Source organism: Papio anubis, unplaced genomic scaffold (genome assembly GCF_008728515.1).
Source record: "Papio anubis isolate 15944 unplaced genomic scaffold, Panubis1.0 scaffold357, whole genome shotgun sequence".
NCBI lineage: Eukaryota > Metazoa > Chordata > Mammalia > Primates > Cercopithecidae > Papio > Papio anubis.
In genome coordinates, this window is record NW_022163716.1 from 28,027 (window position 1) to 50,372 (window position 22,346).

Consider the following 22,346-nt stretch of genomic DNA (forward strand, 5'->3'; position numbering starts at 1 on the left):
TTCATATATGTTTAATCATACAGTTTTGTGCATGTATGTTTTTAATTGTTATATCTCATTGTGGTTTCTATGGGTTTGATTTGCATTTTTCTAAAGATTATTGCTGTTGAACATACTCACATGTGCTTTTTGGCCATTTGTATAGCACCTTTGAAGAAATGTCTATTCAAGTCCTATATTCCCAAAATAAGTAAAAGTGTGATCTCAAATAAATGTATGTACATATATGTTCATTGCAGCATTGATCACAACAGAAAAATGTGAAGTAGTACACGTGTCCTTCAATGGATGAATGAATAAAAAGAAATATGGTTTCTTATGTATTTTATGGTAAATACATAAAATGGAATATTATTCTACCCTAGGAAGAAAGAATATTCTGACATATGATACAGTACAACATAAAAGAACTTTGAGAACATGAAATGAAAAAAGCCAGTCACAAAAAGCACACATATACTGTATGATTAAACATACATGAAGAGTTAGAGTTTTTAAATGTATACAGACGGAAGGTAGAATGATGTTTGGCAAGCTCTGGAGGAAAGGGAAATGGTGAAATTGTTGGTTAACGGATTTAGAGTTTTAGTTTTGCAAGATGCAAAAGCATTCTGGAGGTTGGTTGCACAACAATATGAATGTATTTAATACTACTGAACTGTACACATGAAAATGATTAAGATGACACATTTTATGTTACATGTTTCTTAACACAATTAAAAGAAAACAATTATTATTCAAAGCTTTCAGAAGTTTGGCAGTGAAAATATCTATACCTACAGCTCTTTGAGAAGAACTACTCATTATGTAAAGAAATAAATCTAAGAAATGTTGGAGGCCAAAAGGGAAGTAAGATCAAACAAATACTTTAATTAGTGTTTTTACTATCTTAAAAATAAGTAAAGCCAGAGTGAAAGAAAAGAAAACAGGAACGATATGAACATACTCTTACAGTTGAAGTTTTATGTTTGGGGGACCAGAAGATGTGAGAGTTTGCTAAGGGGCTTGTCTTTGAGGAGAATATAGAATTTTTAAAAATAAGAAACTTGACAAGGAAGGAGAAGAAAGAAAGCACAGAATAAGTGCTATAAATTGAAACAAAGCAAGATGGCAAAACCAAGTTAAAACATATACCTTTATAGAATGTGCATATCTGGACTAAACTCATTAACTAAGAGGAAAAATTTTCCATTTGTATTAAAAATAAATCCAGTCATATGTTGTTGACAAAATACAAATAAAATATAAGGTCACTTAAGTTTGAGAAACAGCTGGAAAAAGTTATATTCTTCAAACTTTACCTTAAAGAAAGACATTTTAGGAAAAATAGTGTAGATTAAAATAGGCTTTAGTCAATAAGTATCAGCACATAGTTTCACTACATAATGGTAAAGTATGCAACCTGTAAAAAGATATAATAATTTAAATTATATGTATAATCTGTTATTACTTTAAAAGATAGCATATAGAAATTTTTTCTTCTCTCTAAACACACACATAACATATATACTTGGATATACATATTCTATGTAAAAATACATGGTAGAAATCAGAAGAACTACAGTGAGAAATTAGCAAAATCACTATTAGAGTGGCGGTTTCACCACCTGTCTCAGTTACTGAAAGAACAAGGTAAAAAAATAGCTTAGATTTAGATTTAGATTTTTCAAACATAATTAACAAGCTTACTTAAGAAACTTTATCTTACTTAAATAGAATTTGGAATCCAACATTTATAAACTCTTCTCAAATACTCATGAAGTAATTAGAAAACACTCATTATGTACTAAGCCATAAAAAAGTCAAAATGTATCCAAAAATAGGTAATATATAATTAATTCTCCCTGTCTTTTTATTATATCTTGCCACAAAAAAATGTTACCTATCACTGAGTAAAGCATAGACCATTTGAAAAAGAGAAATACTTCTTCTTACACTTGCTGTAAAACGAAGGATGAAATGAAACTGATTCATGAAAATGTAAAGATTATTTTTGAGTAAAGGCTTGTAAAATTGAGAAATTAATGTGTGCACATGTCTATGCTCTTTAATATAGAGATAAAATCATATAATAGAGATTTATGTCCTTGTTTATTTTTTACTAAATATTACTTCATAATAATTTTCTCATGGGACTGTCTTCTCTTTTAACTTAGGCCCAAACCCAGTCACCGAGTTTCCTAGTCATCCTCTAGCCAAGAAAACCAAGTATCTCCTCTAAATATCAATTTATGCCAACAGATACCTAAGAATTAATTTTAAAATTTGCTGTAGACAAAATACATTTTTTTGGTTTATACCCCAATTGTGGTAGGATAAAAGATAACCTATTTTCTACCTAGACAGGTAACAGATTCAGTTCTCAGTTTTCGGAATATGATTGATACAACACTTCTGGTCTCAAGCAGTCCCGTAACTAATTCTCCACTGACATGGTATGGTTATCAACTAGACACCTAGATCTTTCTCTGAAGAACTTCCCAGAAATCTCACCTTAATGGATACTTTTTCCACAATAGTCTTCAGAAATCCTGGAGTCACTGTCTTGTTTAGGACAGGCTCACTGTCCGTAAAGCTTTGGAGAGAGTAAACTGCAGACTATTATAATCTTGTAAAGGGCTGAGAAATGAAAGCTAACAAGGAAAAATGACACTTGTTAGAGCCTCTCTAAATCTTGATTGTAGATGGCCTTCTCACACTGTACTAACTCCTAACTAGAAAGAAGTTACATAATCATGGAACAATTTTGAGGCCACGCCTATCAGCCTTTGTAGCTTTCTATTTCAGATGTCAGAGAAAGTGGTCAGTTCCTCCTTGTAAAAAGTAATCTCAGTCACAAGGAGAAATGAGAGCAAATGGTGCTTCTTCTTTGCTTTTTTGACTTACAAATACTTGCTGAAAGGAATTTCAAACTCAGAACTTTCTTATAAAGCTAATTTACATTTAGGTCATTAGAAACCAGTAGCCCCTTGAATAAGGATCTTAATATCAATTGGGAAAGGCAAAACACCAAGGTTTCTCCCTCCTTTCCTGTTCACAGAGTGGCAGGAGCAGGAAATCTTGATAGAGATGTCTATTGCTACCAGAACTTGACTTCATCTCTTGGATAGGGGTGGGTATACCATGAAATTGTTTTTGTTTAAATAATACCTACATATTCACTCAGTTATTAATAACTGATACACCTGGAGCTTAACAGAGGCAGAAAGTATGTAATATGAAGGATTTACACATGAAGATGTAAATCCTTACTCAAATAATTTGAAAGAGTTTCATACTAGTTGCTCTCTTGAGTATAATAACTGCCTTACCTTATTAAATTCATGATTATTCATGCTTTTTGCATTATTCATGGGTAGTTGGTTTATATCATGATTGAAACCTTGAAAATTCTGGAAGAGCACTGAAACTCTGGAATGATAGGGGGCCTGATAAACCCTTTGTACTGCAATTCTTTTTTCTGTGAAGAACAGTGGGTGCACTACAAAGTATCATAACTCTGAATTGTCAAATGAATGGTATCAGTTAGCAGACAGTGCTGTGTTACGAACTAGTTGATCTGTAAGCAAAATGTGATCATGACTGGAAAAGGATCCCAAAAAGGCTAATAGGGGAAAATGATCCAAGGCCATCTACAGAGAAGAATAAAGTTGATTGTCTTAATCCAAACCAGCAGCATAGAGAGAGTTAAATTTTGGATTTGGAAACTGTCTAAACCCCACTAAAGCAGGAGTAAATCAGAAAAACCAAGAGGATCTAGAATGACAGCTGCTAACACATGTGGGTGTTCATTGTTTCAGTTTCTCACTTATGCTGATGCTTTGAGGAGGTCTTAAGGTAAAGGGTAAAGAGGAACACAAGGAAAACTCATTGGGCGCCCCACTTCAGTGTTTGGGAACCAAAAGAACTCATGACAGGAGTTACCATGTTTCAGGACGGCTTTCTAACTTCATATGGTTTGGCTCTGTATTCCTACCCAAATCCCATCTTGTAGCTCCCATAATTCCCACGTGTTGTGGGAGGGACCTGGTGGGAGATGAATGAATTATGGGGGCAGGTCTTTCCCATGCTGTTCTCATGATAATGAATGGGTCTTATGAGATCTGATAGTTTTAAAATAGTTTTTTAAAAATGGGAGTTGCCCTGAACAAGCTCTCTCTTTGCCTGCTGCCATCCACGTAAGATGTGACTTGCTCCTCCTTGCCCTCCACCATGATTGTGAGGCCTCCCCAACCAGTGGAACACTTGGGTATGTCTTTATCAGCAGCATGAAAACAGACTAATACAGTAAATTGGTACCAGGAGTAGGGCATTGCTGAAAGATACCAGAAAATGTGGAAACAACTTTAAAACTGGGTAACAGGTAGAGGTTGGAACAGTTTTCAAGACTCAGAAGAAGACAAGAAAATGTGGAAGAGTTTGGAACTTCCTAGAGACTTGTTGAATGACTTTGACAAAAATGCTGATAGTGACAGAAACAATAAGATCCAGGCTGAGGTGGTCTCAGATGGAGATGAGGGACTTATTTTGGGAACTGGAGCAAAGGTGACTCTTGTTATGTTTTAGCAGAGAGACTGGCAGCATTTTGCCCCTGACCTAGAGATTTCTGTCTTAGAGCTTGAGAGAGATGATTTACAGTATCTGATGGAAGAAATTTCTAAGCAGGAAAGCATTCAAGATGTGACTTGAGTGCTGTTAAAGGCATTCAGTTTTAAAAGGGAAACAGAGCATAGAAATTTGGAAAATTTGCAGCCTAATAATGTGATAGAAAAGAAAATCCCATTTTCTGAGGAGAAATTCTTGCTAGCTGCAGAAATTTGCATAAGTAAGGAAGAGCTAAATGTTAATCATGAAGACAATGGGGAAAGTATCTCCAGGGCATGTCAGGGACCTGTGTGGCAGCCCCTCCCATCACAGGCCTGGAGGTGTAAGAGGAAAAAGTGGCTTCATGGGCCAGGCCCAGGGTCCCTGCACTATGTGCAACCTAGTGACTTAGTGCCCTACATCCCAGCCACTGCAGCAGTGGCTGAAGGGGGCTACTGTAGAGCTTGCGACTTGGCTTCAGGAGTGCAAACCTCAAGTCTTGGCTGCTTCCACATGCTGTTGAGCCTGAGAGTGCAGAGAAGTCAAGAATTGAGGTTTGGGAACCTCTGCCTAGATTTCAGAAGATGTATGGAAACTACTGGATGCCCAGGCAGAGGTTTGCTGTAGAGGCGGAGTCCTAATGGAGAACCTCTGCTAGGGCAGTGCAGAAGGGAAATGTGGGGTTGGAGCCCCTACACAGAGTCCTTGCTGGGACTGTGAGAAGTCCACACAGTGGACTGTGTGAGAAGAAGGCCACCACAGCTTCTCACTGGAGCTGTGAGAAGAAGGCCACCATCCTCCAGACCCCAGTGTATGGTACATACACTGATAGCTTGCATCATGCACCTGGAAAAGCCACAGACACTCAACACCAGTCTGTGAAGGCAGCCAGGAGGGAGGCTGTTCCCTGCAAAACCACAGGGCTGGAGCTGCCCAAGACTATGGGAACCCACTGCTTGCATCGATGTGACCTGGATGTGAGACAGAGTCAAAGGAGATCATTTTGGAACTTTAAGATTTGACTGCCTTACTGGATTTTTGGACTTTTGTGGGGCCTGTAGCTCCTTTGTTTTGGCCAATTTCTCCCATTTGAGATGGCTATATTTTCCTAGTGCCTGTATCCCTATTGTATATAGGAAGTAACTAACTTGTTTTTGATTTTACAGGATTATAGGTGGAAGGGACTTGCCTTGTCTTGGATAAGACTTTGGACTGTGGACTTTTGAGTTAATGACTTTGGGGGACTGTTGGGAAGGCATGATTGGTTTTGAAATGTGATGATATGATATTTGGGAGGGGCCAGGGGTAGAATGATATGGTTTGGCTGTATGTCCCCACCCAAATTTCATCTTGCAGCTCCCACAATTCGCACATGTTGTGGGAGGGACCCAGTGGGAGAAGACTGAATTATGGGAGTGGGTCTTTAGCATGCTGTTCTCATAGTAGTAAATAGATCTCAGAAGATCTGATGGTTTTTAAAAAATGGGAGTTTCTCTGCACAGCTCTCTTTTTGCCTACTGCCATCCATGTAAGATGTGACTTGCTCTTCCTTACCTTCTGCTATGATTGTGAGGCTACCCCAGCCATGTGGAACTGTAAGTCCAATAAACTGCTTTTTTTTTTTTTTGTAAAAGGCCCAGTCTCAGGTACGCCTTTAGCAGCAGGATGAAGATGGACTGATACATGCTCTTTTTTAGAAACTAACTTTTGTAGTGATACCCTCTGTTGGTTCTCCACCAGGCAATGCACAAACTGCTGACTCAAATAATGATTTTATCTTATAAATATTTCCCAAATATTTATTTCCCACTTTTCTGGTTCAAGTTCTCACTATCTCTTGCTAGGACCATTAGTGTTCTAACTCACCTCCTTTCTTCCAGCCCAAAGTTCTAAAATCTACCCTGCACCATTTCAAGAAGTATATTGCAAAAATTAGATGATAGCATATTCTGTGATTGTCCACTTATATTTTGCTCATGTAATGCTCCCTTCCATCTCAAGTATTAGTTATCTAAATATTTGTGGAAGGCTGGTCTGTTTTTCAGCTTCAGGAAATGGATGATTATTTACTTAAGTCAATCAGGGAGAGCAAGTTCTTTTTAAGCAGTTGATTAAAAATAGACATGTGACCCAATTTTAGCCCCTGGTGCCTGAAGAGAAGCCTGCAGTAGGAAAATATCTAAAAAAAATTTTTCTTTGCTAGTCAAAGGACATGAGCTAGAAGAAATAGCTTGTTATTTGTTCTCACTATCCTTGTGTTTTCATTTGGAGAGCTGAGGCAGTTGAATTGAATACAGCAGAAGAAATGTTTCATGGAAGCTATTATTGAATCTATGAATTAACTCACATCCCTCCTCTCTCCCCAAGTAAAAAATCTTCTTGTAAATTTCTTACTTTTTAAATCATTTAACTTAAGAATTTATGTTGCCTGAGGCTGAAATTATTTTAACTAGCTCATTGATCACTTAATTTCACTTTTTAAAATTCTCCAGTGTTACATGAATTGCTCGTTGGATAAAGTGATTCTTTGTTTGGTACTCAAGGACCTTCATAACCTGGTATATCTTTATTTCTCTAGTCTCATTTCTTGCTAGTCTCTGTCTTTTCTCTTCTTGTCCTACTATAACAACTGACTATTTAATTTGTCCATATCTCTAACACATAATGTTATTTCACACATATTGCTAGTTCATGACTTAGTAGATTTAGTCATCTTCTCTCATCCTGCAATTCCCCTCACACATTTTCTGCTTTGCTGTCCAAATTTTCCTCAAATGACTATATTAAAGCTTACTCTTCCTTTGGAAACTTTCCATACCTATCACAGGTCACCCTTGAGTGCCTCTGTAATACTCTACACATTCCTATGTCTTAGCACTTAGTGCATTTTGTTAAAACGTTCTTTTCACTTGTTTGTGTGCTCCCTCTGTATTGAAAGATCAATGATTAGAGTCACCATTAATTATTCACCTTCTTAGCATCACCAATTTCCTGACATAAATTAAGATGATCAATAAATGTTAGTTGAACTAAATACAATCGAGCATGCACAAAATTCACCTAAATTGAATAATTAAAATTGAACTTACATTTTTATTTCTCTCTTTTCTTAATTATCAAAACTAAATAAAATGTAGTCATTTCTTTCCAAGTTTCCATCTTTACTCATACTAATTTCTGTTAATAAAAAGTATGTTTTAAAAAAATGTTTATTTTAGGTTCGGGGTATGTGTACATGTTTGTTATATAGGTAAATTATGTGTCATGGGGGTTTGATGTTCAGATTATTTCATCACCCACGTAATTAGCATGATACTTGAAAGGTTTTTTTTTTTTTTTTTTTTTTTTTAATCTTCCCCTTTCTCCCAACCTTCACTCTCAAGTAGGTCCTGGTATCTGTTGTTCCCCTCTTTGGGTCCATGTCTTCTCCTTGTTTGGCTCCTACTTACAAGTGAGAATAGGTGGTACTTGGTTTCTTTTCCTGTGTCAGTTTGCTTAGAATAATGGCCTCTAGTTATTGAGGCCATAATGCTGCACAATACATATTATTCTTTTTATGGCTGTGTAGTATTCTATGGTATATATGTACAACATTTTCTCTATCCAGTCTACCACTGATGAACATTTAGGTTGATTCCATGCCTTTGCTATTTTGTGAATAGTGCTGCAATGAACATATGAATGCATGCCTTTATGGTAGAAGGATGTATATTCCTTTGGGTATGTATGTACCCAGTAATGGGATTGCTTGGTCAAATGATAATTCTGTTTCAAGTTCTTGGAGGAATTTTCACAGTACTTTTCACAATGACTGAACTAATTTACACTACTACCAGCAGTGTATAATCATTCCCTTTTCTCTGTAACCTTGCCAGCATCTGTTATTTTTTGACTTTTTAAAAATAGCCATTCTGACTGGTGTGAGATGGTTTCTCACTGTAGTTTTGATTTGCATTTCTCTAATTATTAGTGATGTTGAGCAATTTTTTTTCATATGCTTGTTGGTCCCATATATATCTTCTTTTGAAAAGTGTCTATTCATGTCCTTTGCTCACTTTTTAATGGAGTTGTCTGGTTTTTGCTTATGAATTTGTTTAAGTTTCTTACAGACTTTGGATATTAGACCTTTGTTAGATGCACAGTTTTAAAATATTTTCTCCCATTCTGTAGGTTGTCTGTTTACTCTGTTGACAGCTTCTTTTGCTGTGAAGAAACTCTTTACTTTAACTAGGTTTCATTTGTCAATTTTTGGTTTTGTTGCAATTGCATTTGGTACCTTTGTCATAAAATCTTTGTCAGGTCCTATGTCCAAAATGGTATTTCTTAGGTTATATGTTGGGAATTTTATAGTTTTAGGTTTTACATCTAACTCTTTAAGTAATCTAGAATTGATTTTTTTTAATGGGGTAAGGAAGGGGTCCAGTTTCAATCTTCTGCATACAGATAACCAGTTATCTCAGTACCATTTATTGAATAGAGGGTCCTTTCCTCATTGCTTGTTTTTGTCAGTTTTGTTTAAGATCAGATGATTGTAGGTGTGTAGGATTATTTTTGGCTCTCTGCTATGCTAGTACCATGCTGTTTTGGTTATTGAAATGGGCCTAGAAGAAAATCTACATAAGTTTCCGCCCAAAAACAAGAGTTCTTTTCATCACCACATGGCACATACTCTAAAATCAAATGCACAATTGAACATGAAACAATCCTCAGCAAATTCAAAGAAACCAAAATCATAATTGTATTAGCCCATTCTCATGCTGCTAATAAAGACATACCCAAGACTGGGTAATTTATACAGAATAAAAGGGTCAATGGTCCACATGGCTGGGGCGGCCTCACAATCATGGTGGAAGGCAAGGAGTAAGTCACGTCTTACATGGATGGTAGCAGGCAAAAAGAGAGCTTGTGCAGAGAAACTCCCCCTTATAAAACCATCAGATCTCATGATGCTTACTCATTATCATGAGAACAGCACAGGAAGGACAAGCTCCCATGATTCAATTACCTTTTCCTGGTTCCCACAACACACGGGAATTCAAGATGAGATTTGGGTGGGGACACAGCCAAACCATATCATGCACACTTCAACCACACTCTTGGACCATAACACTATTAAAAAAAATCAATACCAAGAAAATTTCTCAAAATCATACAATTACATGGAAATTAAGCGACCTGCTCCTGATTGACCTTTGGATAAACAGTGAAATTAAGGTAGAAATTGAGAAATTCCTTAAAATTAATCAGAACAAAGATAAAACATAACAGACTCTCTGGGACACAGCTAAGGCACTGTTAAAAGGGAAGTTTATAGCACTAAATGCCCACGTCGAAAAGTTCAAAACATCTCAAAATAATAACTTAATATCACAACTAAAGGAATTAGAGAAATAAGAACAAACCAAACTGAATGCTAGTAGAAGACAAGAAATAACCAAAATCAGAGCTGAATTAAAGGAAATTGAGACAAAAAAACCATATGAAGATCAATGATCCAAGAGCTGTTTTTTTTTTTTAAAGTTAATAAGATAGATAGATTGTTAGCAAGATTAATAAAAAAAAGAGAGAGAGAAGATACAAATAAGCACAATCAGAAATGCCAGGGGCCAAAACCAATAGCCCACAAAAATATAAAAAATCCTCAGAGACTGCTCTGAACAGCCTTACACACACAAACTAGAAAACCTAGAAGAAATAGGTAAATTCCTGGACACATACAACCTCCCAAAATTTAATCAGGAAGAAATTGAATCCCTGAACAGACCAACAATGAGTTCTGAAATTGAATCAGTAACAAAAAGCCTACCAAGCAAAAAAAGCCTAGGACCAGATAGACTTACAGCTCAGTTCTGCCAGATATGTAAAGAAGAGTTGATAACATTTCTATTGAAATTATTTCAAAAAAATTGAGGAGGAAGGACTCTGCCCCAGCTCATTCTATGAGGCCAGAATCATCCCGACACTAAAACCTGGCAGAGATGCAACAAAAAGAAATCTTCAGGCCAATATTCTTAACGAACATAGATGCAAAAATCCTCACTAAAATACTAGCAAATTAAATCCAGCATCAAATCAAAACACTAGTCCACCATAACCAAGTGTGATTTATCCCTGGGATGTAAGGTTGGTTCAACATGCACAAATCAATAAATATGGTTCATCACATAAAAAGAGCTAAAAACAAAACCCACATGATTATTTCAACAGATGAAGAAATAGTTTTTGATAAAATTCAACATCTGTTCCTATTAAGAGCTCTCAACAAACTAGGCATTGAAGGAACATACTTCAACATAATAAGAGCCATCTACGAGAAACCCACAGCCAACATTATACCAATGGACAAAAGCTGGAAGCCTTCCCGAAAAGAATGCCCTCTCTCACCACTCCTACTTGACATAGTCCTAGAAGTCCTGGCCAGAACAATAGGGCAAGAGAAAGTAATAAAGGGCATCCAAATAGGAAGAGGGTAAGTCAAATGATCCCTGTTTGCAGAAAACATGATTGTATACCTAGAGAACCCCACAGTCTTTGCCTATGAACTCCTCAATCTGATAAGCAACTTCAGAAAAATTTCAATGTAAAAACTCAATGCAGGAAAATCAGTAGCATACCTATATACCAACAACAACCAAGCTGAGAGCCAAATCAAGAACACAACCTCATTCACAGTTGTCACAAAAAGAATAAAATACCTAGAAATACAGTGAACCAGGGAAGTGGAAGACCCCTACAATATGAATCACAAAACACTGCTCAGATAAATCAGAGATGACACAAACACATGGAAAAACATTTCATGCTCATGGATAGAAAGAATCAATATCGTTAAAACTGCCATACTGCCTAAAGCAATTTACAAATTCAATATTATTCCTATCAAATGACCCATGACACTCTTCACAGAACTAGAAAAACTATTTTAGAATTCATATGGAACCAAAAAAGAGCCCAAACAGCCAAGGCAAACTTAATCAAAAAGAATAAAGCTGGAAGCATCACTTTACCTGACTTCAAAAAGTTGTCTTAATACAGGGGATCTTCATCAACCTGACGAAGGACATCTACAAGAAAATGACAAATATGCATATGAAAAGATGCTCAACATTATACATTCACAAGGAATTGCAAATGAAGAATAATGAGATACCACTACACATCTATTAGAGTAGCTAAAATCCAAAATGCTGACAATACCAAATGCTGGTGATGATATGGAGCAACAGAACTCTTATCAATTGCTAGTGGAATTGCAAAATGGTACAGCCACTTTGGAAGACAGTTTGATAGTATCTTAGAAAACTAAAAATACTCATACATTCCAGTACTTGTTCTCTTTGGTATTTACCTGAAGGAGTTGAAAACTTACATCCATAAAAGAAGCCTTCAGACATGACTATAGCATCTTTACTCATAATTGCCAACACTCAGAAGCAATTAAATGTCCTTCAGTAGGTGAGTGGATCAATAAACTGTGTTATATCCAGACAATGGGATACTATTCAACCCCAGAAGAAATGAGACATTAAGCCATGAGAAGATATGGAGGAAACTTATTAAATGAAAGAAGCTAATCTGAAAAGGATACCTACTGTATAATCCTAAAATGACAAAAGTATAGAGAGAATAAAATCAGTGCTTGCCATGGGGTTGTGAGAAGAAAAGGAGTTAACGGAGAACAGATCATTTTTAGGGCGATGAAACGACTCTGTATGATACTATAATGGCGGATAGTTGTCATTTTGCATTTGTCTAAATGTATTGAATGTAAGATACCAAGAGTGCACCCTAATATAAATTGCAGACTTTGGGTAGTAAAAATGTATCAGTATTGAACACATGTTCACTGATTGTAACAAATGTACCCCTCTGGTGAGGGATGGTGATGATGAAGGAGGTAGTGCATGTGTGGGGTGAGGAGCATATAGAAACTGTAATTTCCATTCAATTTTGCTGTAAATCTAAAACTGCTCTTAAAAAAGTATATTAAACAAAAAAGAAGATGTTATTGGATTTAAAAATAACAAGATTTATTTGCCATAAAACATCCAGGAAGACTAGAGCTTGTAAGCAGCCTTGTTAGTGAGATCAAAAGTGATCACCCTGTGATAGGATTTTCTGGCTACTGCTAAAAGTAGACAGGAACTCGTATTAATTGAACTTCTTCTCTATGCCAGACTTTAATCACAGTTCTTTTTCATATCCCCTGATTCTTCCCAATAACTTCTCAAGGCTGGTATGCATACGTTGAAATATTTTATATCTCCAGCTGGGTTTTCTTTCTAGGCCATGGCCAAAAGAGCACCGTGGTCTGTTTGCCCTTGTTGGAAATGAAGTTTATATCCTCAAAGAGAATTGACTCTAGGGAAGTTTCAGAAGTGGCTTTGACCACTTTTTTAAAAGTTTGGTCTATAAGTAATTGCAGGACTTCTAAAGGGGCACTCTTACTCCATACAAATAAAAAGTGTTTGGGATTTTAGCCCTTTGTTGAACTTCTTAATGGAATGATATACTTATGGATTTAGGAGTCATGTCTGTGTTCTATTAGGCATGATATGTGTAACTACAATGCTAACAATAATAGGAATCAACAAATTTGGATTTTTATTTCTTAAGCACCTACTATATGCCAACTTAAATTATCTTACTTAATTCTTCCAACAACTTTATGATTAAGTATGATTTTCAGTTTTGCAAATGAGGCAAAAAAGGGTTAGCTAAATTGCCCTACAATTTACAATGATGATTTATGGAATCGGAATTAAAACTCAAAGTTGTTGGGAACAGGCCCCAAAATCTGGCCATAAACTGGTCCCAAAACTGGACATAAACAAAATCTCTGCAGCACTGTGATATGCTCGTGATGGCCTTGATGCCCACGCTGGAAGGCTGTCAGTTTACCAGAATGAGGGCAAAGAACATCTGTCCCACCCAGGTAGGAAAGCTGCTTAAGGTGCTCTTAAATCACAAACAATAGCATGAGTGATCTATGCCTTAAGGATATGTTCATGCTGCAGATAACTAGCCAGAGCCCATCCCTTTATTTCAGCCCATCCCTTTATTTCCTTTAAGGAATACTTTTAGCAAATCTTATGACTGGCTTGCTGTCAATAAATGTGTGGGTAAATCTCTGTTAGAGGCTCTCAGTTCTGAAGGCTGTGAGACCCGATTTCCCATTCCACACTCTCTGTTTCTGTGTGTCTCTAGTGCTGCTAGGTTAGGGTCTCCCCAGCCAAGCTGGTCTTGGCACAAAGTTTTTTGACTGTATGTTCTATTATAAACAACACTGAAAATTGTGCTTGTGGTTTTATCTTTTAGTAGCGTCTGAGAGTGAGTCATGAGAAACAGTACTATGTATATGTGGATGGGTGTGCAGATAAGCTGAGATGTGCAGACAGGCAGATAAGCTGACTGCTTTTTTTTTTTTTTTTCCTAAAAAGGAAATGACGGTTTAAAAAAATGCTCTGAAAGAACCAACGAGTATGGCAACACCTTTTTTGGAACTCCCATGGTATACATTCCTCTTTTTGTGTGGGGGATTGTTTTGTTTTACTTTAAGGGAGTCAAGCAACTAACCTGACTTGCTTCTCTTGATGCTTTTACCCTGGTATCAAAGTGAAAAACATCATTTATCATAGTTCAAAACAACTTTAAAATGTATGAAGGTCAAGGAATGTGTATGACCCACATTGTGCAAGAGCTAGTTAGTAGCAGAGCCTAGATTAAAAGTCAGGCCTCCTGACTCCCAGTCTACATCTCCACAGTGACTCCTATGAATGTAGGAAATGATGCCCTTCTGTGTGGTTCAGGCAAAGCCTCCTAATCAGGCCTGAGGAAGGGACGCCTAGCTGGACTGTATTCTAGAGCTGTTTCTTTGACATCCTGATCTACATTCCCATGTTCCCAATTAGCATTAATTGAGGGAGAAAGAGGAGAAAACTGGAGCCTCCCCAAAGCTCCCTGCTCCACAACTCATGGAGGGGGTGGTCTCTGCAGAGAAAAGGTCGATAATTACAGAAGTTGAGGCTGTGAATCATTGAGCTGGCACCAGCTCCCTCCTGGGAACTGTTTCCTTGATTCTCCCCCGGCTTCCCCAGTTCAATTAAGCAGCTTGTTTGCCTTCTCATTAGTAAAACTTGTTAGCACTTTGTTCTATTCCCCTGAGTTGCTTAGGAGAAAAGTTCTGTGGGAAGATTTGCTTCATTGGATAGGTCTAGCTCTCATGCTCTCTATGAGATACTGAGGTACCCATGTCCTCCAAACAGGCCAAATATAACAGTGGTAATTCAGCAATGGGTCCAAGGCTCCACTGTTTGGACAAAGGGAAGAGGAAGCAAAAAGCTAGACTGGTAAGGATAGGGAAGTTCAATGCAACTGCCTCAGATCCAACTGATAAGGACATATTTAAGACCTGTTTTGTACACATTGCTCAAAGATTCCCAGGCACATTGCATATTGTTGGGCCTCTGAGCAGACGTACCCACGCCTTCTGATCTCTCGTCTCCATGTACAGATTTTTGTGCAGATCCTCACATTGCTACAGCTTTTCAGAGCTCATCAAGCACTTTCATATTTCAGTAGTGCCTCCCCACTCAGGCAAGCTCCTACTTCTTCAGCATGAGCTTACTCTGTTCCTGGCTTACTCAGAACAGAGACTGACTACATCAATAGGGGAATTTCTAACCCTTCTCACTAAGATCAGGTGAAGTGACATTGAAAATTGCCCATTTTTTTTTAGCCCAATCAGACCAACCCTCAACAAGTTAATTTAATACCTATATGTTGACCACTGCCAACATTAGTAGAATATCAGTAAAACTATTGAGTGACCACTAAAGTGGCTATATAAATGTATAAAGGAAACTGAGACTCAGAAAGATTATGTATCTAGTCCAGGATCACAGAAAAAAAAAAAAAAAATCACGAGTCTGGTGTTCATGCATAGGTGAGTGGTGTAGAAGGAGGACACTCTGGACAAAGAAATATAGAGAAAGTAGGGAGGTGGTTCAGTATTTAGTAATAGTCCAGAGTGGATAAAAAGGGAAGTATAGAGGGAGTATATAAATAAATGGAAGACCCAATTAAAGATAATAGATTCAGAAAATGTTAAAACTTCATCATCACTCTGGTTTTCCTTTCCCTGACCTGAGACACCTGGGTCTATTAAAGCACCCATCCTTAGTCTCCTGAAATATCTAAGGTCTGAGTTACAGCAGAAACAAAAGACTCTTTAGTATAACAAGGGTCTCAGAACCTGCCCCAATTTCCCCCATTCTCTGCCCCTCAGCATTAGAAGGAGTTTTTAAGTTATGCCATTATCCAGCCTTTGCTTCCTGGGTCTCAGCCCGGGTGCCTGAGGTCCTAGTATTGCTGCCTCTTTCCTTGGGGGCACTAGACTGTATTTTCCTTTTCAGATTACACCTATGCCTATGCCTCCCACAGGTAGGCAGGTCTCCAGGAACCATGGATGTTCTCTCTTCCTTCTCATTACTTAGACAATTGCTGCACAGCACTGGCAAGGAGCAGACTGGAAATAATCTGATCCCATATTTTTGAACAAACCAAAAAGCAGCACTAGAAAATTAATATATAAAGCAGGTAAATACCACACAGAAAACAAACTAAAATAGTATAAATGGGGAATTGAAACTCTATTTCCTGTGCCCTCTTTTCTCCCCTGGCTTTCCTAGCAGTTTCTCTTCTGAGATGCTTTAGTTCAACCTTTTCACTCTTCTGATGAGTGAATTGAGGGCCAAGGAGGTAACATGACCTGCCAAAAGATGCACAGCTCATTAGTGGCTAAGGCGAACTAGAACTTTTCAGGGGCAGGTCACGGAGTTGAGTCTTGAATACCTTTTATAAAATTGCTTCTTAAAAATTATTATATATTTGATCAATAACCAATTTTTGCTTCTTATATTTCTGGTTTATGTCAGCAACTATAAGCTGTTTTCTGAATACCTTCATACTCTTTAGACCCTTTTCATACCTTTAAAATCTTTAAATTTATTTCTTCATTCTAAGAGAGGATTATCCCAATTTTTGCATAATGAATATAAAAATGTTACAGAACTTGCTCTAAGAAAATATAAATTCAACCCTAGATTCACTCCAGCAGACTGAGTGACTGTGGTAAGACTCTCTCAACCTCATTTTCTTTGTCTGCAGAATGAGAGGCTGGCAGTTGATGACTGCTTACATTCCTTCCATCTTAGGGAGTTTTGATCCTGTGATTACAACACTTCTTAAAGAAAGTAGGATCTGAACTCGGCCCATATGGGTAAGATCCAAATATCCAGAGCAAAGCTGGGAAGGTGTTGGTCCAAATTCAAGTGTTGCTACGTTTTGGTTATGTAATTCTGGACAATTTTTTTTGTTTGTTTGTTTTTGTTTTTTGGGACAGCATCTGGCTCTGCTGCTCAGGCTGGAGTGCAAGGGCACGTCTCGGCTCACTGCAGCCTTGACCTTCTGGGCTCAAGCAATTCTTCTGTCTCAGCCTCCCAAGTAGCTGGAACTACAGGCACGTGCCACCACACTTGGCTAATTTTTAAATTCTTCATAAGGACAGGGTCTTGCTTTGTTGCCCAGGCTGTCTAGAACTCGTAGACTTAAGCATCTGCCTGCCTCAACCTCCCGAATTACTGGGATTACAGATGTGAGTCACTGCTCCCAGCCTGGGCAAAAAATTATCTCACTTTGACCATCTCTTTCCTTATATTTAAAAAGATTATGATCTCCACAGTTCTCTAAGGCTTAAAGGAAACAAAACATACAAAATGATTAACACTGCTCCTGACACTTAAAAGGTGCTCATGAATAATAGAAAGTCTTATTATTTCAGAGACACGATGTATAGAAAAGAGATTTTAATGCCTGGCTCTTTGGGGTTCAATCATTATGTTTAGTATATTCTTCTTCTTCTTCTTCTTTTTTTTTTTTTTTTTTTTTTTTTTTTTTTTTTGAGACGGAGTCTTGCTCTGTCACCCAGGCTGGAGTGCAGTGACGCGATCTCGGCTCACTGCAACCTCCGCTTCCCGGCTTCACGACATTCTCCTGCTCAGCTTCCCGAGTAGCTGGGAGTACAGGAGCCCGCCACTCCGCCAGGCTAAATTTTTCTGTATTTTTAGTAGAGACGGGGTTTCACTGTGTTAGCCAGGATGGTCTCGATTTCCTGACCTCGTGGTCTGCCCGCCTCGGCCTCCCAAAGTGATGGGATCACAGGCGCAAGCCACCGCGCCTGGCCTATGTTTACTACATTCTTAATGGCATGATATGAATAATGCACTTAAACCTTCCTTTTTCTTCAGTTTCTTCATCTGCAAAATGAGGGCATCAATAAGAATTTCTCCAGACAATACTTGTGAGGGTTAAATAGTTGTAAACATGTAAAGCATGTAAAATAGTAAACACTATCTACAAGATAGACATTATTGGCTGAATTTTTTCACATCAGTTTCTACAATGGAAATTCATGCCTAGTTTTACAATACCTTACATTTTTTAATGTGGATCAGTAGAATTGGCAGTGCTCCAAATCAGGCATTTACTTTGGACTGAGGTGGCCAAAGTGACCCTGGAGCATCCTATGTATATCTCTGGGCCCTTGTGAAATTTACTGTAGGGCCCTAATATATAGCTTTTGGGACCCTATTTTTCTTCTTTCCCTTTCTGTGTTCCTACATTACAGTGATCTCAACCTGCTTTATTGAGAGGTGGTTGTGTTAGCAAAATCACTGGCTATTGCTTGGCTCACACTAATTGACACTGTCGAGGTTGTATAGTGCAATGAGCCGGGGAAACTTACAATCTACATGGAGACCTAAGTAGTTGTATAACAACTCACGGCAACATATACCTCATGTTGCCTGGCATATTCATCAATTTATGAATAAATGAATGGATGAATGGACTCCTAAGGATTAAATGAGGTTGACAGAGATTAAGCACCTTTCCCGTGACCACACCAGGAGTCATCTTCCTTTCTTAGATTACTTCAGTGCTGCAGGCTTACCTCTCTTTTACTTCACAATCATTTATTCTCTGCAAACTTTTAGGGTCCCTTCTTCTAATCTTCCTTAGGGCAGAGCTTCCCAACAAATATAGGTATCAGGTGTGCTAAGCACCTGATCTCTTTGCCCCTCATCCTTTGAATGACCAAGTGGATCTTGAGAAAATTATAGCCTTTGGTCAGTTTGCATTTGTCAACAAGCAGCCTTGCTGTTTACCTCAGTGTGTCATACAAATATTATTGCTTTAGTTTTTTATTTCTATGATGTTAAAAGAAGTGGGAAATAATCATCAATGTTATGATAGGTTAATACATTAGGTTATGCTATAGATTAAATATTTATGTTCCTATAGCATTCATAGGTTGAAACCTAACCCCAAGGGCTTCTAGGAGGTGAGGCCTTTGGAAGTTGATTAGGTCATGAGGACAGAGCCCCTATGAATGAGATTAGTGCCATTATAAAGGATACCTTAGAGAGTTCCCTCTCTCCTTCTACCACATGCGGCTGTAACGAGGAGAAAGCCATCTTTGAACTGAGAAGCAGACTCTCAACAGACACGGAATCTGCCAATGTCTTGATCTCTATTTTCAAGCCTCTAGAACTGTGAAAATAAATTTTTGTTATTTATAAGTCACCCAATCTGTGGTAGTTTGTTATAGCAGCTCAAACTGTGTAAGACGAGGTCTAAGACCCTGTCTAAGGCCCAACTCTTTGGCCTTATCTTTTATGTTGACATCAGTTTTAACACTCTAGAAGGGTAGAAACTATATGCATATGTGTGTGTGTGTGTGTGTGTGTGTGTGTGTGTGTATACATATTAAAATCACAAACTCTGCAGAGGCATCAAAGTTAAAGTTTTATCATCTAGGATGTTCATATGGTTGATCATCCAAGTGAAGCCCAGATAATTTTAAGAATGAAACAGGGCATTATTAACAGTTATTCTGGGTCAAGAAGCACTTAACTAAAACTCTCTTGAGCAAACCAGAATATATCACTGTATTGACATGCATTTTTAAAATTCATGTGTTTGTTTCAATAGACAGTATCTCTGACTGGGCATGGTAACTCACACCTGTAATCTCAACACTTTGGAAGGCTGAGGTGGGAGGATTGCTTGAGCCCAGGAATTCGAGACCAGCCTGGGCAACATGCTGAAACTCTGTCTCTATCAAAAAAATAAAATAAAAAATAAAAAAAATAAAAATTAACTGGGCATGGAGCACATGCCTGTAGTCCCGGGGAGGCTGAGATACGAGGATGGTTTGAACCCAGGAGGAGGAGGTTGCAGGGAGCTGAGATTACGCCATTGCACTCCAGCCTGGGAGACAGACCCAGACCCTGTCTCAAAGAAAAAAACAAAAAACGATACATACATATACATTATTAAAAAATCAAAATAATCCATAAAAGGTATATATAGAAGAGTTTAACTTGTAGGCCCATTTGCCCCTTTCTACCCCTTGCCAGCCTCTATCTTCACAATGGAAAACAACTTTTAGTAGTATTTTTCACAGTCTTTCCATTTTTCTTTATGTAAAAACAAGCAAATATAAATATTCTTATATGCCCTCCGGAGCTCTTGCCATATCACTGAGGAAGGTGCTTCCTCATTTTGGTAAACATCTCTGTGCTTGTTTCACAAATGGGAGATTTAACAAATCTCCACTAAAGTGCTCTTGAGTCACTTCCAGTCTTCTGCTATTACAAAAAGCAGAACTACAGCGAACAACCCTGTGTATGCATATCATTTCATATATGTGTGTATACATATCTGCAGGATAAATTCTTAGAAATATGATTACTGGGTCATAATACAAATAAATGTGTAGTTTACACAGGTTTTGCTTTTTCACCCAACGTATGCTATTTTGTACTGCTATAAGCAATGCATAAAAAGGTCTGCTCCTTGCAGCTTCTCCAACAAAGTATGTTTTTGAACCTCTAGAACCTTGTCAATTTGAAAAGTCAGCAAAGTTGTTTAATTGTAATTTAAAATTGCATTCATCTTATTATGAGTTAGATGGAATGTCTTTTCATATAAGTGCTCCTGCTGTTTTATAAATGCCTATCTTGGGGTCTGTTTCCCCCATTCCAAATTAAGCATTTCAAGGAAAGGAACCGTGTGTTAGGCATCTCATATTTTCCCCAGTATGAGGATGGGAAATACAGTGTTCAATAAATGTATTTAATGAATAAATAACAGAATCACTGGTATTTCCTCTTCTCACACTTTTTTAGCTGTACTTTAAATCACCTTTTCTAACCTTAAAATAACATTTTTTCTTGGAAAATATTATTACACATGTCTGTCCATAATACAGAATATGTAGATGAAAAAATTTAAAATCACTTATAAAATTAAAGCAATTATTTACCTATTTCTTTTTAATCATTTGTCATAACATAGGCTTTTTCCAATATTAGCAATCGTATTATGAAATGTTGACACTTTTGAAATTCTCCTTTCTTCACCGAACATTATAACACTCTCAGTTGTCTCTCTTGCTAAATCATGAATTTCTTGATAGAGGCAGAACGCCTCATTCTTTTCTCTAACTTCATGTCTAATACAGCATAAATGTTAAATGAGTACTTTACAGGAAGAAGATCTCGTGAGAAGAAATTAAACAATTTTCTTAGCTAAGCAAGGCCTATATTTGGAACACTCTCACTTTTATTTTATCTCTTCACGTTACTTTTAACTTACAAACCTCTCACTCCTCATTATATACAACGTAACATTTTTAGCACATATTTCTGTATTGATTTTGTTTTGTGTGTAATTTTCTTATAAACAGGCACTGATTGCTTTCCGAAGGTGAATACACAGCCATCACTCATCTGCTGCCAAGACAGGATGATACACTACAAAGCATAGGGGAAGTCTGTATCAGAATATGTCTTATAAAACCCATAGATAAAGCTGCAAATTAGGGGTGTTTTAGTATTTGAGACTATGAAAGATAAACTAATTTTGTCAAGTGGCAGCTGCAACCATGCATCCTGCAGAAAGGTCACATGTTTCTGATGAAGTGGAATCTTGGCTTAAGGCAGGAGAAGACTGAATGAGAACTTCTAATTACCCAAGCACCTGGATAGTTTTTTACTCAAGGAGACAGCCTTCCAATCTTGAGGTTACAATATTTTCTAAAGTAAAACTCTCCAAACAAAATCTCATCCTTTCCTGCTGTTTAAATAATTCCAGCCCTCTCGGGAAATTTTTCAGGTTGATATGAGGAAACTCAAGGGTTTCCTCTATATCGATGTGATCTGTGTGAAAATCTTTTACAGTGAATATTCTGATATCCAATTTAATTTTGCTATTATCTTGTATGATTTTCTTTTTTGCCTCTGATTCCTAAATATCAAACCACATTTGTATCTACAAGTGATGCCAATGTATTCTTCTCCAGTGCATCAGGGCTTCAATCTGTTATTTGTATGGCCTCTGCATCCATCCAGTACATGCTCATGTATTGTGTTCAGTTGAGGTCAGAGTCCATGTACTGACCATAAGACTTTTATGAAGATGATACCGATAGTGATGAAAAGGAAAGCGATGATGAAAACATAAATAAACATATGTAAATGCCACATAAAATAATGATATGGTGGTCGCATAAACAATGATAGCAATACTGGTGATGGTGGTTTAGAACACTGCTCGGCACATAGACAGCATTTGACAATGATTAAATCAATGAATAAATGATAGGGGAGATAGTGAGGGTAGTGGTCATAGTGATTGTT

At 37.4% G+C, this 22,346-nt stretch overlaps 1 protein-coding gene across 2 annotated transcripts in view; it reads right to left on the reverse strand.

The window, feature by feature from the left end:
• LOC100999874 (myeloid cell nuclear differentiation antigen) overlaps nucleotides 1-22,346 on the reverse strand; it is a 44,687-nt gene that overhangs the window by 13,611 nt on the left and 8,730 nt on the right. Inside the window, exon 2 of one of the 2 annotated variants that reach the window (XM_009184310.4) lies at nucleotides 11,592-11,648. The gene's annotated coding sequence lies outside the window, so the exon portion shown is untranslated. Of the gene's footprint in view, nucleotides 1-2,493; nucleotides 2,730-11,591; nucleotides 11,649-22,346 lie in introns of those variants that run through there. The other variant, XM_003892879.4, reaches the window with a different exon arrangement.